General features: G+C 39.3%; 1 long non-coding RNA gene across 4 annotated transcripts in view; it reads left to right on the top strand.

The window, feature by feature from the left end:
• Positions 1 to 370: 370 nt before the first annotated feature.
• Positions 371 to 18,179, top strand: part of LOC139829021 (uncharacterized) — a 237,549-nt gene continuing 219,740 nt past the window's right edge. For all 4 annotated transcript variants that reach the window (XR_011741183.1, XR_011741184.1, XR_011741182.1 and 1 more), the window contains exon 1: positions 371 to 474. This is a non-coding gene — a long non-coding RNA (uncharacterized lncRNA). The remainder of the gene's footprint in view (positions 475 to 18,179) is intronic.

Below are 18,179 nucleotides of genomic sequence, written 5' to 3'. Positions count from 1 at the left end.
TGGCTTATTATTTTTAATTACTGTTGCATCCTCACTACACTATTACCTGCTTTTTGGCTTTGCCACATATGTGTTTTATGATGTGTAATCTCCCAGTGTCTGTTTCCGTCACCTGTAAATCGGGCTGTATGCAGACACGCTGCAGGGCTGTACACGGGCGTGAGGAGGAGGAGGAAGCTGTGCTGCCTCACAGCTGCTCCCCAGCGCTGCTTGGAATTCATATGTAAAACTGCTTCTCTATGTACATGTGCACACCTCGCAGGGGGCATGCGGAGGTTAATTAATTGCTGTTTGAGAATTGCTTTATGATCTTGGGATGAAAGTGCAAATGAATATAAACCGATTAAATTAATTTTCAGGTTGGTGTAATCCTCCTACGAGCAAGGAAGGATAATCACGGCCCACATCTACCTTCTGTCCTGACCTTCACAGGCACATGTGTGAAGTGTTTCTGCATTCCTCGTGGGGAAGCAGGTAGGGCAGCGGGCAATTTTCCAGTGGCCTGAACTATTTGCCTTTTTCTAGATGCTTTTTGGAGAATTTGGCTGCTTCAGAAAGTCTTAACATTTTAAAGACTACAGGTGGCTCTGATGGAAGTCATTGACCATGCCTAACACAGGTTGTTTGGAGATGTGATATGAGGCAGGTGTGCCATAGAGCAGCAAGCCCCTGCAAAGAGCTGGTGAAGGGCCTGCTTGCTCAGACTGAGCAGAAGCAGCTGCTCCCCTTCTGACTGCCTCAGTTATTATAAATGGGGGCAGGAGGCAGAGGCATGGGGCTGCCACACAAGCTGCCAGAAGGAAAGTGGAGGAGAAAGGATGCAGGGTGAAAAAAGGCACAAAATTCTCTGCCACTCTACCAGGTATATGAGTGAAGAGAGAGGGGCTGGGATAAGCACTTCTTCCCTGCCAGCCAGGAGGAGAGCTAAAAAGGCAACGGGTGAGTGAGGTCTGGAGTGGGGCATAGCCCATGGCTCTCTGCTCTTTGGTATACAAAATTCATCTTTTTTTGTTCTGGGAAGGGTGAGTCCTTGAGCTATGTAGACAGAAAAGTTTGTGGGTTTTGTGCCTGAAATATGGCGTGAAGAGATTGCCTGTGGGTATTCTTGGAGCCCTTTTGCAATCCAAAGCTCATCTGTTGTGAAAAGGCTCTAAGCTTCTCTGTAATCTCTGATACATGTGATTAGAAAAATTATGTATGGGTAATGGTCTGAGAAGTTGGGCATGTGTCTGGTTATTCTGGAAAGTGACTTCTGCTCTGGTTTACAAACCTACATCAGCTGGGAAGCATTTGCAGAGGTTAATCTCTTAATTCTTTTTCTGCAACAGTCCACAAATTTATCTTCTTTAACAACCTTTCTCAAAAACAACAAGAAGATTTTTAGAATTTGGGGTCTAAGGGAACTAATTTCAGTGTAGTCCTTGTTCTCCCTTTTTACCACATTAGAAATCCTTCTCTATGTGTAGTACTAAGGCTGTTAGGAAAGCAGAAGGAATGGCTTTATCAGCCACCTGGATGGGCTCTTATTGGCAGATACAGTTGTATACTGGTTCTTCTGATTAAAAACAAACAAAAAACCCAAAATACACTGAACAACAAACACACTGAGCAATGATGTTTAGTTAATCCATGTTTGGCTGCTACAACCTATGAGTCTCCTACCAGTTTTGTATGTGATAAGAGTCTTAGATATTTTTCAGGTCTCTGCATCCAATTGCAAAGGCAAGGTTGAAGGTGTATGTGGTGTTTCATATGGGGTTTTTTTGTTTTGTTTGGGTTTTTGTGTGTGTGTTGGTTTCTTTTGTTTATTTTTGTTAATATGTTTGGGAAAATGAAAAGGAAGGATTGATTTGTTTTCAGGTGCCTTTCTGATTTTCTAATTGTATGCTGTTATTGGGACATCCCTTACAATCTGCCAGGAACAGCCTGTTGGTAAAATCAGGGTGTGTTGCACATGGACTCTGATTTCCTGAGGAGCTGTATGCTAAATTTTACACCAGTTACATATTAAACTTACCTAACTGCGATTTTGTGTGGAACTTAGCATTCAAAGGGGAAATGGTACAACAACGAGGTTTAATAAATTGTGTTCCTACCAACGCAATGTAGCTCAAAAATGTGGAGACTGTGTAACTGCTTGTCCTGTAAACGCAGCAGTAGAAAGCTGTGCTCCTTCTCCTTTCCCAAGCATAGTCAGAGCCTGCAAATTAGTTTTCAAAGTGGCAAGGTAATGATTAGAAATTAATGGGAAACACATGTGCAATTGTGTTGGCTTGCAGTTTTAGAATGCATGGTTGTGATTCCAGGGTTCTACATTTAGTGGTGTTAACTTGAAGGTTATCACTGAAGTGTTTGGTGCAGTATCAGACCCTAATTGCTAATTCACAGGTGTGAATCTAGCATGGTTCTTGGAGATATGTTACCATCTTCTTGAGGAAGGACCCTAATCTGCTGCTTATTTTAGTGCTGTTTGACAATAAGATTAAAGCTGAAGATTAAGCTAAATAAATGGTTCGTTTTTCATTTATTTATATCCATATTCATAGCTTGAATCAGTGTTGTTTGGGTTGTATCGATCTGTGAATGTCCCCTGCCATTGTAGGGGTAAGATGGATAGTGATGAATGACCAAAATCAGGGGAAAAAACCAAACAAAACTCTCACACATTCACAAATGCAGCATCATGCAGCTGGCAAATAAAAACATCAGATCCGAATATAAGGGAAGAGCTTGGTGTGGCAAATACTAATATGAGTGAACTTTCAGGGCTTTCTCTGTCCCCTTGGGAAAACAGCCCTTTCTCTCTGCAGAATAAACACTTTGTGACTGCTTCTCTTGGTAAGAAAAAGTTACAGCGGTGACAAAGCACAGCTAATAAAGGGAAAAAACATAAGGAAAGGTGAAGTAGTGAGACAGAAAAAGAGGCTAAAAGACAAAAGGTGAAAAGAGGGAGAAAGGTGTCAGATTTCTTTTGGCATTCATGTGCTCTCTATATAGAGTTTGAATATATTTTCCAGAAGAGGATTTCCCCTTGCATTTGCAATTCAAAGCTTCTAGCAAATTCCACTGTTTCCCTTGGCGTTTCTTCAGCCTCTGTGGATTTTCCAGTTCTGCTTTTCAGATGCAGTGCAACCGTCCAACTGTGGGCTTTGATTTTTTCTTCCATGAAGTAATGTGGTTTAAGGTGTATTGTGGCATCCCTTAAGATTTTGTTTCAAAAACTGAAAAGGTGCAGGGACCTTGTTCACTTCTGGATTTCTGGTTTAATTTGTGGTCGTTGGCTATATGACGATGTTGCCTGTTTTTCTCCACTCAATTCCCTTGCATGAATAAGAAGATTTGGGATTCTTTGTGGTATGAGTAGATAGTGATACACAACTACTCAAGTGAAATCCCAGTAATGCAGTGGTTGGGACATGCTCATAAAAATAAATGTCATTGGAGGGGATGATGTATTTGGGATGATAAGCAGAGAAATAAGAGACTTGATACATCACTGTCTTAGGAACAGAAAAGCTTCTACCCCCCCATTGTAGCCAATTCCATCTCTCTGGTATGCATATCCAAACTGTTCCTTCCGGCTAGTCATTTTGAAATCCCCATAGACAAGAAAATAATAACTGTTGTCTTACTGTAAACAGTATAGACGGTAGTTTGCTGTATTTTTACCTCTTCTGGTGTATAAAATTAACGATTTTTAACAGAGCCTTGCTTTATATGCATGCTGTTAAGCTGAAAACATTTCATATTTGTCAAAGCAAGACTGCAAAATAAAGCTGTGATTGCTAAAGCCTGGAAATCTGGAGAGAACCTTTATCTCCTTTATGGTGGAGAAGTAACATGTGGCTCTTCAGAAGCCCACATGCAGTGAAGATGTGTTAAGAAAGTGAAAATTGTTTCAGCTTGTTCTGAACTGAAGTAGGATCCTGCTAATGGATCCATTACCAACGTGGAGACATGCAATATGGTTTTTCTTAATCACTGCCATGATGGGCTGGTGAAAGTATTTGGGACAAGCTGCAGTAATAGCTAATTGTGTGTGGAGGCCCGGCAGCTTGACCAGGCAAAGGTTTTCAAAGGGCTGCATGGGAGAATTCACTTCACAAGAGGCCCCTTTCAGATACTCTCCAGGTTTGGAGCTCCTTTCCTTTTAGTACACATTCTGGGAAAGCACTTTTATAATCCTTCTTTAGAGTTATTGCAAGCGAATGCAGTGATGGTTCAACGAAAAAGCATGAAAACAGTAATGGAATTTCTTTTCTTTTTTATTTTCCTTTTTATTTTTCTTTTTCCTAATAGGTCCTTTAGAAAGTCGGACCATATGTGTAGAAGCCTTATTCACTAGAGGCCAGGTTTGGAAAGAACTGTGGTAAATTACTGAAATGAATTTGAAAATAAACCTAGAAAGCACACATTTGAGTTCTAAATTAGTGCTTAAAAAAATCAGACCTATAATTATTTGGTATCTTATGACAGTCCAAATAACATTCGGTGTAATTTTCATAAGACTGAAGCTTATTAGGTAGAAAGAATATTGTTAGGAAAAGTTTTGAATGCTGCATGATTCACTTCGAAAGAGCTTTCTTATAAGAGAACTATAATTTGACGTGCTTTGTATCTTAATACATTTATTGCGGAAAATTATTTTGGTAGACTGTATAAATGTTCTGGATGAGCTACATATGAAACGTGTGTTAGGCTGTTTTCTGTAGTTAAAACTTAAGAGAAAGCTAAGACTGGAGGTGGAGGGACAAGGCATTATTTCTCCCTCAATGCACAAGTTGTTGTTGTTTTTAATATCTGTAAAATATCTGTTGTCTACAAGTGTTTCTCATTGATACTTGTTCCTACGATGTCACAGGTATGTGCATTGTAGGGCTGTGTGTGTGGTTGTGTGGGGTTTTCTGTTTGTCCTTGTGCCATCGTGAGTAGAAAGGACTAAGAGCTTCCAGAAATAACGGGCAAATCTTAGGGAGAGTAATAAAGACCTCTAGATATTATTTCTGTATAGATTGCATGAGTCTTCTGTCACTGAAAACTGTAATTTTTAGCCTCTCATCCATAATAATCTATCAGCCGGTCACTCTGTGAAAAAGGGGAGAGAAGAGCTATGTAATTTGAATGAATGATACCGGAATGGTTAGTGTAAACTTGGTGTATTGTAGAACAAACGTGCATTGTCTATATAATGTAATTGTGTCCTTTGGAGAGAATATATCTATTGTTTCCCTCCCCAAATTGCTGTTAGTTACAGCATGGCCTATCTGCTTGGAGTAATACCTTTACTATCCATTAACCGCTTTTCCAGATTTGCACATCATCCTGCAAATTATTCTGATAGAAAACTTGCACAGCACAATTTTTGCAGATACAAATGTATCTTTAATTCAAAAACTTTGGAGCAATTAAACTTCTTTGCAACTTTTTTTTTTTGTTTTAAATTCATTGCTGAGTTAAATATTATTATTATCAAAACATCTTGGAACTTGCCAAATAGACCATGTTAGTAGAAAATAATATGAGAAATATGAAGAAGTACAGAATTTTGCATATTATACAATTCCCCTTATCTGTCAAAAAAGGCACATGGATCCTGCTTCTAGGTTAGAAAAAACTTAAACTATTTTTTAACTAGTTTCTCGTGTTCTGATTTTTAGATGGTGATAGAAAGGCAATGTTAGCTGTTGCATTTCAACTGTCTCAGTAGATTACTTTGTCCTACTATTGATACTTTGCATTTGGGATTAAAATTTCCAAAAGGTTCCTAGAAACAATGATTGAGAATTGAGAATTTGAAATGTTGTTACACATAAAGATTTGGGGGCGTGGGGAGAAGAATGGAAAATAACGTGAGATGCTGGTGGGTTGGTTTGTTTGGTGTTGGTGGCTTTTTTGGTTGTTTGTGGTGGTGTGTTGGGTTTTTTTGTGTGGTTTGGTTTATCTATTTTGTTTGTTTGTTGTGGGGTTGGTTTGTTTGCTTGGCTGGGAGTGGTTAAAAGCCTTGGTCTCTGGTGCAAATGGTTCATCAGAGAAAACAGGGTAGACTTGCTACCTTTGCCATAGGTCAGGTTAGAAATAGTGGCTACCTGACAACTGAAACCTGCCAATTGAAAAAGCCCAAAGAAATGTGGGGTGGAAGAAAATCTTGCACCAGTAGCTTCCAAGGTTGAGACAAACTGTGTCACTGTTTCACTCCATGTGAATCAGCACCCTTATGGGAATAAAAATTTCTTATCTCAGAATAGATCTGACTACTATATCTTAAGTTACTGGAAAATGACAGGCTTTTGGTGGATAAATGAATTTTGCGCATGTATTTTAATCATAATAAAAGGCAATGTTTATTTAGAAATCTATTTTCCCCTATCTTGATTACCCGTCACAGTAATTGAGTACAGCTCTGTGGTTCCTTATGGCATCACACAAATTAGCTAGAAATTCTGCTGTGAATTAACATAGATTTGGCTACGGATGGAACTGCAGAGGAGTTTTCATCATTATGCTTTAAATATATTAATGTTTACAACTGTTGTTTTAAATCAGATTTTTATTTTTTAAATAGGATGATTGTGAGAATCCTTTTGTGTTTCAGAGATGAAAGAAAATGAGTAGAGAGCTGGTGAGCTGTGGCAGGATCCAAGAAAATAATAAAAAAAATTGCAGTATAGAACGCCTGCTCTAAGATTTCAGTTATGCTTCTGGAAAAAAGATTGTTCCTATTATCACTTTTTGTAGATTTATTATTGTAAATCCCAGTAGTTCTCATTGCCTGAGTTTCTGGAAAAATGAGACCGATTGAGTTGCTTACTTGGTGTGGAATATAATCAACTTGTAGTGTAGATGCCCCTGCTTTATCTTGAACACGACATCCATTACTGAGCTCCCAATTTAGGCTATTTAGTCTGAATATGTACTCTTTTACTCTCTCCTAAATGTACCTGGATCCACTCGTATCAATTTTTCTTTCTTCAGTTAAAGTCTGACCTTAAATGTGGGCTAAAGAGCATGCTGAGAGACCTGCGCACGTGTTGGAAACTTGGGATGCTGAAGCACCATGGGATTTGCCACTGGTGAGATAGTGTCATGTTTGGCAAACAGCTGAACAGCGGAGGAAGTGAGGTTTAGCCTTGGCATTGATATTGGTTGATGGAATTGCATAATGCCCCGCTAGTCTGGGCATTAAGATGTACATTAGCTCTTCTGCACTTGAAATTTCTATGTAGCCTCATGAACTCATATTCTGCACTATGCTGGTCTTGGATATTAGAAGAAATAGATGACTGTTTCAAAAATAACCCCAAAAAATCCCCCAGGCTACAGATCCCAAAGAGATTATTTTGAAGAGGGGGATTAATGGAAGGTAACTGTTTACATATGAAATATATTTGCGCTTTCTAAGTGTAGTTCCAATTAAATGGCTATATATTGGACACTAACTTCCTTTTTCAACTATGAATTTCCATCCTTCTCTGAAGTGGAATATTGACAAATTAAGAGAGCGTTACTCACATATCAAATGCCTCTCAGCAAGCTGTTCATGCTTTCCATAAGGTTTCTTATGTGAGTAATCAGTGCCATGTCTGGGAAGCCAATGTGAGCTTAATACTCCTGTTCTTGACCTGGTCCTCAAGTGCTCATGGAAGGTACCTGTTGCAACTAAGTTTGTAATGCAGGCACATATACATTTAGAACAAGTTTCTGAGCATCAATGAGCAAGTAAACAACTTCTGGTCTTTTCTGATTGTTGCCCATGAAGAGGTTTTTAAAGAACAAAGAGCTGAGGCTCCTGAGAGGCCTTGGCTGATTAAGAGCTTTGTTATTTGCAGAACAGCAATAAATACAGGATTGCCGCAAATTAGATACTTATTTAGTCATAGTGCTGGCATTAGAAACTTTAGGATACTTTGAGGTCAGCATTCAAAGATGATTTGGTATTTGCTAAGTTTAACTGCTGTTCAATATTAAAATGTCAGGAATGTAATATCGAAACAACAGGCTAGGGTATCCTATGTTTGATGGGATAAGCTACTTACATATAGATCACATGCGAATGCATTAATTCGATTATTTTAGGGAGTGAAGTCCCATTTGACAGTTTGCTTTCGGAGTTTTTTTTTTCCTGATGAAATCTCTAACCTCTGCCATTCAACTTGTTTCTGCTTGGCCAAGAAATCACAAGGAATTTTGCTTTGTTAGAGCAGTTACATCACCACAGAGGGAAGATTGCTGATCTTGCAAGCTGCTTGTTTCTGCCGTGTAAGCATTCAATATTTCACATGATAACTTTAATAAATTTCACGTCTCTGTTTAGAGAGATGAGCCTAATAAAGAAACAGATACTTAAGTTATTTTTAGTTAACATTTAACACGACCAAGGCACGTTTCAGGCAGGTTAGTAGGAGTTGAAAAGTTTGCAATGTCCTGAGGCATCCAGTTCCCCTGATCTTTCATATGTGATTAAATTACTGTTTCTAGATGTAAATCCTGCCAAATAGCTCCTAGCTTTTCATATAAATTATAAAAATGTAACAGTGCAGAAAAAACTTGATAAGCTGTGTGAAGGCAAAGAGTGAGTTACTTATGCTCTATTCTTGGCTAATTACTTGTACTCACTGGTCAGCGAGAGCTCTCTCCTGTCTTTTAGCTGCTATGAATTGCATTTTCTATAAGCAGCTAGAGCTTGAAGACTTTTTTTAATAAGCAGTAAGACATTCCTGTTTCTATGTGTTATACTTTATTTTTTTTTGAAGTTTAAGTTTTATCTGGTTTTGTGCTAGAGTTGAGGTACACAGAGAAAATCTGAGCAAAGAACAGACTATGTATAACAAAGCAGAGATTATATATCATTAAAGTGCAAAAGGAAATGTTGTCTTGTTCCCTAATCACAGTGTTCCTCTCCTGCTAGGCAGTCTTGGCTAATATGTGTTCCATTTTTATTTGAAAAAAAGTCTTCCAGGATGTTACTTAAAGTGCTATCTGAAAATAATGGCACTACTTTGGGAATATTTAAGGGGATTCATGTCTTCACTTGTAGGACGTTGGAATAAGGAAAAGTGGGTTAGCAGATGGCAATGTCCTCAAAATGACATGCAGCTTAAGCAGGAGGGTCAGAAAAGGTGGAGAAGAAAATGGAGAGGCTGTCCTGTATCCTGCTGTGTAGGAAATATGGCGATACAGGAACGAGTGTACAAGTACATCAACTTTCTGCAGCTGCCTTGCTGTTACAAGTGCTTTTACCTGTGACCTTCTCCCTGCCCTCTCTTTGGAGGGGCTGCAGAAAGCGACAGCGGGGATGGAGCAGAAAGAAAACGTTATTCCCTCTGGCGTAGAAGTCCATAATTATTACCTTTCCCATGATGATGATGATATGTTTTCAAAGGTAGCTGCACACCTCTGGGAGACACAACTAAATGTGCAGCTTGGCCCATTTTTGGAGGTGATCTTGGAGTATATGGTAGCTCTGAGGCCAGGCACTATGTACTGAAAGCTATTTATTCATTACATCCTGTAAACAGAGGTAATTGCCTTGGGTGCTGTGATAGTGCTATGTGAGACTGAGTAAACACAAACTAGCCTAATAGGACTTGGTATGAATAATTAAAACACAAGCAAAATGCATTCATGGCATCTTTCTAGCTCTTTCACTCTCTCTTCACTGCCACCTTGTTGCACAGGCTTGTGAGCTGAAATGGTTGCCTCTCTTGCTCCTGGTGGCTCCCCAAAAAGTAATGTGGCTGAATGCTGCAAATGAGGTGCCAGTCCTCTCAGGAGGTGCTTATCTAAGTAGGCTGTTGCAGGTTGCAAACAATAGCTATTGTTTTGATACCTGGAGAACCACATACAAATTTCTCCCTCTGTTTTTGGGCCCAGTCAGCAGAGAGGTGCCCGACTGGAGGGCCATGGCAGCACTCCCAGTGCCTCCTGAGCAGCTGACTGGGGGCTGTAGTTAGCAGCTCCTGCATGCAGGAATTTGCATCTGAATATGGCCCTGAGCATCCCATCTAGATCAAAGTGGGATGTGCTTCTCCATAGGCAATAGCAAGGCTTCACTTTGTTCCTTCCCCTCTTATTACAAGTCTCTTAAATACATCCTCTTTGGGATGCTTGTGTGAGTCAGTGCCAGCCCCCCTGTGAATTGTTACTGGGGGGAACAATTTTGAAGACATAACAATTCTTGCTGTCTGTATAAAATATTTTTTTGCTGGCATTGTCGATGGCCTTGTGTTATATGGCTTTGGTTTTGACTAGGGTTTACATCATTTGGGGCTAAAAGGGAATCTGAAAGTAATCCCAGTCTGTGCCAGTCTGGCAAGTGTGTTTTACTGCTCTGTATCCCAGCCCACTTCTCCCAGTGGTATTTCTTATATATCTTAACTTCTCCCTTGCTCTCTTTGGAAGAGGGCAGTTTTTAAAGTCACTTCCCCTGTGTTGTCATCCTTTCTATTCTAATCTTCCACCTCCATCCTGTAATTCTGATTGGAAAAAGTGATTTAACTTCACTGCTGTTCCATGTAGATGACATGGTAATGGCTAACAACCTCAGGTCAAGGCACTGTTGTCTTTAGAGCCCCAGCACACAGCAGTTTTGCAGGCAGGAAGGTCACCCCCAAGACTGGGACCTGACAGAATAAACCGAGATATCTCTGTGAGCAAAAATGCGCAACTTTAAATATGGCCTGAGCGTTCGGATTTCTGCACAGATCTTGAACTTTATATTTTCCTGCTGAAACATGTCTATGGTATTGGAATGTATGTGTGTGAATAAATAGTCTGATCTATACTGTTTCTTCCTAAAGACTGAAGTAGGTTAAAGGAGAATGTTTTAATTTTGGAGACAAGCACACAAATTCTTCTCTACTGTACCTTTTAAAGGAGAAAAAAAAATCCACTTCCTGCCCTCTTTTATCCTCAAGAACAAATTAAGGGGGGGAAAAGTCTTAAGCTGTTATTAATTTCTACCACAACCTTGTAAAACAAAACACTAAGACCCCTGTGTTATCATCTCATTAGAGGCTTAAATGGAAGGAAATTCAGAGTTAAGGTTGTATCTGAAGAGAACATTGCCTCAGACTTACACACTTGTAAACAAATGTGTAGCACTATGTGTTTTAAGGTGCAAATGCTCTGAACAATTAAATTGCTCAGTTTGTAATAATAGAAAATACATTAATGGATCAATATTTAGTATAATACACACCTCTGGTGAAGGTGCCAATAGCCCTATATTTATCTTCTTGCTGAATTGGTTTCTAATGGAATTGCAATACTAGAAACTCTGCAACTATCCAACATTCATATTGAAACAATTTGTGTTTAAATACAGTTGAATTCTGGTCTTCATCTGTCTTGTAAGTATTAATGTTTTCTGGACAGTGAATTTCAATAATGGTTCACTGAAGATATTAAATAAGTCATTTAAAACGGGAGTTCCTCTGGCTCTGATTTAAGTTGAGCCTTAAGTTAGATAAACAACTAACAGGGAGAATGAAAAGGTGCTCTTAATTTTAGAGAAAGCAAACTTAACTTTCACTCTGGGAAGCATTTGGAAAATGATGCTTTCTTTGTGAAACTGCATCCTGTTGTCCACACGTCCCTTTGCAGTTTAGAATTGTGGGTCTCTTCAACTAGTATGTTTGGTGGTGCTTAACTCACTCTGTGCATTTGCAGTTGAGGAGATGTATGGTGTATTATGTCCTGCTACGGTTGTTAGTGCTGCCAGTTTGCTTGCATTGCCCTTATAGCTTCTCCAGGACTGGTGAAACCCTTGTGATGTACCTGAGCAGATTGCTCTATGGCTCACAGGAAAGAAGGCTCTTGGGAGGCGCCTGTAGAGCTGAGCAAATAGGGAGCCTGCAGTAGCAATTCAGCCCAGGAATTGCTGGGTGAGGGGAGTAACCCCCAGGCAAGCTCCAGAGGTCGTAGAAAGGAGAGTGGACCTCCTGAGGACTCAACTGTGACTGTATAACATTTGCTATGGGACGCCAATGACTGTATATGTTTGCTGTGGGACGCCAATAGCTGAACTGAAGCTAAGGACCAGCCCTTCAAGTATGGGTCAGGAATATTTGTAGGTAACCCTTGCATTTTAATCCAGTTCACTAAGTACACCTTAAAGAGCTGACAACATCTGAAGGAGCTTCCTGTGTGCCTTTGTGTTTATTTTGAGGAAAGTGGGCCTTTTGCTTGGGGTATGCTCACACAGTGTTTAAGTGTGGCAATTCTCAATTTCAAAAATTGAGATTATCCAAAATCACCGCCTCTTTTCATAACCTAATTGAGTTTCATGAGGTTCTTTGACAGAAAAGCTGGGATTTGCCAGTATTCTGCTTTTCATTGCTGTTGGGCTGGCCTGTCCTTGGGGAATAATAAATTACTGAAAGCTAGAAAGAAAAGTCATCGTGCACGGTCACTTCATCTTACAGACTGATCCTCCTGCAGTTTCCCATGATTTTCATGCACCCAGTTATTATCTTAAAAGCAGAAAGATACTGCTAATGAAGGATAAAAAAAAAATGAGGATACCAACACATAGAAGCTAAAAGCCATGCAAGTTCCATATTTGGCTGCACAGTCTGTTAGGGATACTGTGCACCTATCTCTGCCCATTTGTGTGTTTTTATACCTGGGAGTGTTGTCTGGGGTTCCTTTTGTTTTCCTCCATCCCCTTCCCCAGATGAAATGTCGGTCCCTCTGCCCAGTACCTGCACAGTAGGTGGGAAGCTTCCTGATGTGTATTTTAGTGCATACTGCATGATATCTGTGATTCTATTTCTGACCGACATCCTAGAGGGATTATTAGACTCATATTATGTATGAAAGTGCAGATTACTTAGGGTGCAAATGAGACATGATCTGCCTTAATTCAAACCCCAAAAATGATTTATTAAAAAAAAAAAGTTGAAATTTGCAAGGTCACCAGCCTCATAAGGAAAAAATGTGTGTTTTTTTCTTTCTTTTTTTTCAAACCAGAACCAAACAACCCCTCAATTGTTTTCCCTAAATTGATTGCAAATGTACAAGTATAAGTAACATTTGGGTTTCTTTAACAAATTCCGAAGTGATTTAACTGTTGCCAAGGTAACAGTGCTACTTTTAATAACAATAAAGCAAGCATATAAAACTTCCACATTTCTCATAGTCAAAGATAATGCTGCCCTGATGCTGTAATAACGTTATTAGCATGTACTTTTGTTCATTGAGTGGCATGTCTGGTTCATAAATTGGTTGTACAGTAGTGTCTAGCACAGTGGGGTCTGGGCTCATTAGGACTCCTGGATACTACAGTAATGTGAAGAAATAAAGTATTTTTTAGCTCCCTATCCATTTCTTAGAATGTCGTATTTGATTTTGCTTCCTGTGGCTGTTGTAGTATGTGGTTGCCTTAGATTAGTTAGTCAAATATTACTGTGATCTTTTTATTGCAAAAGCATCAGTATGTTATAAGCAAGTCCTGCAGACAGTCTTCATGACTAAGCCATACTTCATAAAACATTGAGAGCGCTCTTTTATTATTCATAGGACGTGGTGTAATACTAAAGAAAACTCAGTTTCTAGTACTAAAATATTGTTGTTCTTGTATCTTTAAGAGCTGTTCTTTTTCAGTCTAAATGTCTTCTATTGTGCTTTTTTTTCCTTCCCCCTGAAACTTGAGATTCAACTGAACTTTGGCAGATAGCTTAATGTGGTTGCTGTGGATATAAACTCCTAGGTCTGGGTGGATTGTTTGCATTCTGAATACTTGACCTCATGTTTCATTTTGAGTTTTCCACCTTTCTATCAAGATTTTGGCACTTCACAAATGAAAGGAACCCGTTCTCCTTTTCTGCAGTCAAATCTGTGATTTGCAGATTATTCTTCTTTTGACCTCTGTAGTTGTGGCAAAATTGAGTCTTTTAATTAAAAAAGTCAAAATAAACATTCAAGAGCCTTTCACTGGAGATGTGGGTAAAGCCACCACCACCAACGACAAAAAGCAAACCATGACCAAACAACAGAAAATCCTCACACTCATGGGCTGTGATGTGGAAGGAGGAATCGCTTCCCCATTTGCAGTCTTGATGCCTCTGGCTGGTCATCTAAGCAACATTTAGTGACCTCAGAGAAGGTTAAAGCAGGATTTAGTTCGTTGCAGAATTAGATGATGGTTTCTCAGGTATAATCTACACAAGTGTGTAGTTCAAAGCAATAATGTATTTTTCAACTTTTACCAGTGTACTATGCATTAGCATGGGTCATGGAGTGCTCCCAGACACTATGAATGTGCTACTTTTCTTCTAAAAAGACCATGGTTATTTCTAGATCTGCTGCAGGTGCCCACCTAAGGCTTCCAACCTTGATGTGGACGCATGGGTCTGAACCAACGTCCCACCCTTGGAAACTTCTTCAGTGTGTACTGAGCACTTACGCACCAAAGATGTCCTTGAGCTGCCAAAGGAATTTTAGCACACCCTTTCTCCTCTTAGCTTGCTGTAATCTTTGGTGACCGTTGCTTGGGAATGGTTGGGTGGTGTCACTGAGGGCTGACTGAGAATACTTGCTGCTTTTACAAGGATCTTGATGAGATCAGCCCAGGGCTGTCACATGAGAGCACCCCAAGGAGGGTGTAGCTTTTGATACCCATCCTTAAATGATGCAGAAGACCTTGTAGAGGAAAGCATTATGTCTAGGGATGTCTCTTTGGCCTACTCAATGCTACTGTCAGCATTGGAAACCCTCTGTGTTATGGATGTCACATAACTAATGCCAACTGCTTAGAGTGTGCCACGTATGTTGTATCTATACTGGAAAGACAGGCTACTTTAGAATTAGAACAAAATGAGTACATTTAGATTTGTATTTTTATTTGTCTAGTGGTTTTCCTTACATGAAATAAGAAACTACTTTACCTGACTCTGTATGAGAACATATTTTGTCCATGACAGCATAAACTATTTAATATTTATTTTTAAAAGTTGGCTGTATTAATACAGGAAAAACTTGTCCTAGGGCAGAAGGTTTCCTGGAGTCCTTCTTTATTTGGCCTCTGTGCAGCAGTTTGTTCCAACTTGATTTTGTCATTCAGATTCTTTTTTACTTACACTAAGATGCTTTGGGGCAGGGATTGTCTTTTCTTGTTTGCACGGTGCCTGGGACAGTGTGGTCCTTGTCCCTCCTAGGGCCACCTAAGCCATATTGTGAAACACATAATAGGTTATTGCAATTTAGAAGGATAGATCTAGAGCAACTTATTTACCTGTTTTTAAAGACTAATATTTCCAGGCAGAAGATGTAAAGGAAGAACAGAACAGTTGTGACTATTAGTAATGATCTATTATAAGAACAAACTGGAGCAGATAGGATAACTGCCGTGATTTACAGCTTGAAACATAACAGTACTGATTTAAGCTCTGGACAAGATAGTGTTTATAAAGCTTTTTACCTCTTTTCTGGGAAAACGTGTTTTTAGGAGAAGTATCTAGTGGGCTGTATTTTAAGCACTGCAGAACAGTTGTTTCTTCACTGCAAATTTAATTCCTCAGTTTCAAATTTCATTCCTCATTACAGTAAAGGGTGTTTGTGCTTAAAAAAAACAAAATAAAGTGCTCTCTAAAACAGAACAATATTGAATTTTCTGTCTCTGTCCAGATATGCACACACGAAAAGTGCAAATTTGCCATTTCCAGAGCAAATTGTTGCCTGTTGGTGGTCAAAGGCTGATGTAATAGCAGACCGATGAATTCAAGATGTAATTTTCCATATCTTCACTGTTTGGATGACATTCATCCTGCTGTTATCTGATTTTGCCTCAGTGCAAATATTATTGATAGGACTTACTCTTACATTAAGAATATTTAGTCTTCCATTCTTCCTTTTCCTATTTCACTGCAGCTGGGTGAGAGTTTTAACAGAAGAAAACCTGTAGTTTGGTGCTGGCCTGTAGGAAAAGGCAAAACATGTTTTGGGTGCTGTGGTGTGTTTGGTTTGTTTTTCTTTGGTATTTGTTGGTGAGGAAACAAATATTTGAAAGTATTTTGAATTGCCTGATTCTGCTTTGTCAATGTGCCTAATTCCTGTGCTCAGAACTTGCCTCCTGCCACCTTTTGTTCAGTTCTTTGCTGAACACATCTGGGATTTGTTCTGCTTAGGAGGTGTCACTGGGTGTTTTATCTGCTTGTGTTTATGCCCGTGATCAGCAGCCTCTCTGCTGTGGGCAGACACTGAACACCTCATTTTGGAATGCAGTATCTGGACCCAATTAAGTGACACTGGAAAGAAATGTTCAAACAACATCTTAAAGAAAATGGGGCTTGAGGGCTAGGGTTGAAACTGGTGTCAAATAGTTCTGAGTTTTACTTGGATTGATGGGCTTCTGCAAACTCATTAGCAGATCTGCTAGTAGGACTGCTGCTACATTAAAACACAGGCCTGCCTAGCTTTGGGTGGAAAAGCAGGAAATGGCTTAAATCGAGTTAAGGACTGTGTTATTACAAGCTTCTGTCTTGGCCTAATTGGGAGCAGCACTGGACTTGAGAATATACAGGCTAAAGGAGCGTTTGAGCTTTTCCTGTAAAACTTCATGTTCAGTGGGAAAATATGTGTCAATTACTATTCTTCTAAGTTATCATAGTTATCTGTGAAGAGCTGCGAGTGAAGCAATGATACTATTTAGCTGTTTTATTAGAGATTATGTAGTAACATACTTGAATTAGAGAAGCTTAGGTGACATTTTGATCAAGTTTCTATCAAAGGTGATGTTGCCCAGGGCCAGAGCTGGCAAATACTGTCCCTTTTTCCAATTGCAAGTTGAACTTAAGTGCTGCTATACTCTGCATTAGTAACAAGCATATTTTATTTATTTTCATCGTGAACTGCTGCTTAACTATTCTCTTTCACTATCCGCTGCTTATGATGAACGCCTTGTCACTTGGTTCATGCAGCATATGAGTTACTTCTGGATGGATGGCAGAGATTTTTCTCTTCTTCACTGCTTGATTGTTTTTCAGAATGGCCACTTACAAATAGATCATGCAAAGCATTTCAAGGTAACTCTAAATAAGTGCTGCATCATGTGGAATACCAATATCTGCAGAACTTGTCTTGTTTGGAAATACTTAAAGTATCCTGTCGCCACCTCACCACTGAGCAACAAAAAACAGCAGAGTTGGTGCTTGTATCAGTGAAAACATTTGCTAAAAATTGATTCTGAAGTTTGATTGGCTCTAGCAAGCGAAGAAAATTTAGATCAATTGAAGGTAGAGGTTTTTATAAAAAAGAAAAAAAAAAACCCAAGTGCTAAAGTGTCTGTAAGCCAGCCTAAGATGTTCTGTGCTGAAGCATTTAAAAATGTTATTGTGAACATTTGAGAGGGGCGATTTTGAGAGCAGAAACCGGTTGTACCTAAAAAATTCATTAGAAGAAAGGATGGGCTGGTCAAAGGGTTTAGATCTGCGCAGAAAGCAGGAAGCTGATGTAATTCAGGAGTTTCTCGTGGTGTCAGAATGTGGAAGTGTGTGGCTGCTGAGAGGTGTGTAGACATCAGAATACTTAAGGTTGCAAAGTATTCAGGAGCAAAGATAACACTGAAAGAATTGTCTAGCAAGCTGAGATGTCTGAGCACCATTACTGCTGTGAGTGAGTGGTGGAGTCCTGTTGTTAAATTTTTTTCGACACTTGTGATCATGCCAATTGCCTTAATGAGTGCCTGAGACTGGAGTATGTGGAGTTGTGAATTTTGTCTGATCATAAATCACTCGGCTAAACATGTTGTGGCAATTACTGCCCAAGATCAAACATCTTTGGCAACTGCGTGTTGTTTCTGTCAGTAGGTCTTTTTATTAATATTATAATTAATTTTTTAGAAATGGAAATGGAATTACTGATAACCCTCCCAATTATACTTACAGCAATGTTTGCCCTTTAACTTGGTAGTCACTTAAAAAGCATTGTACAGAGATTCAATAGAAGAAGAATTAATGGATCTAATGAAACTCTTCAGAAGAACTTTCCTTTTAATCACTTTAAATGATGAAACTGGGTAACGAGAGATTTTGTTATGAAAGTGTTCATGGCTGGGGTAATACTGTCCCTATTATTTATTGCTACTTAATGACTGAAAAGGCATGTTTGAAACATTGAACTTGAGGATCAGCACTGATCAGGCTTTGATTTGTAACTGGGTTGAAATAAAAGCTCTACGTACC

The sequence above is a fragment of the Patagioenas fasciata genome, chromosome 12, assembly GCF_037038585.1.
Source record: "Patagioenas fasciata isolate bPatFas1 chromosome 12, bPatFas1.hap1, whole genome shotgun sequence".
NCBI lineage: Eukaryota > Metazoa > Chordata > Aves > Columbiformes > Columbidae > Patagioenas > Patagioenas fasciata.
Note: the sequence above shows the minus strand (reverse complement) of the source record. Positions and strands in the feature narration are given on the sequence as shown.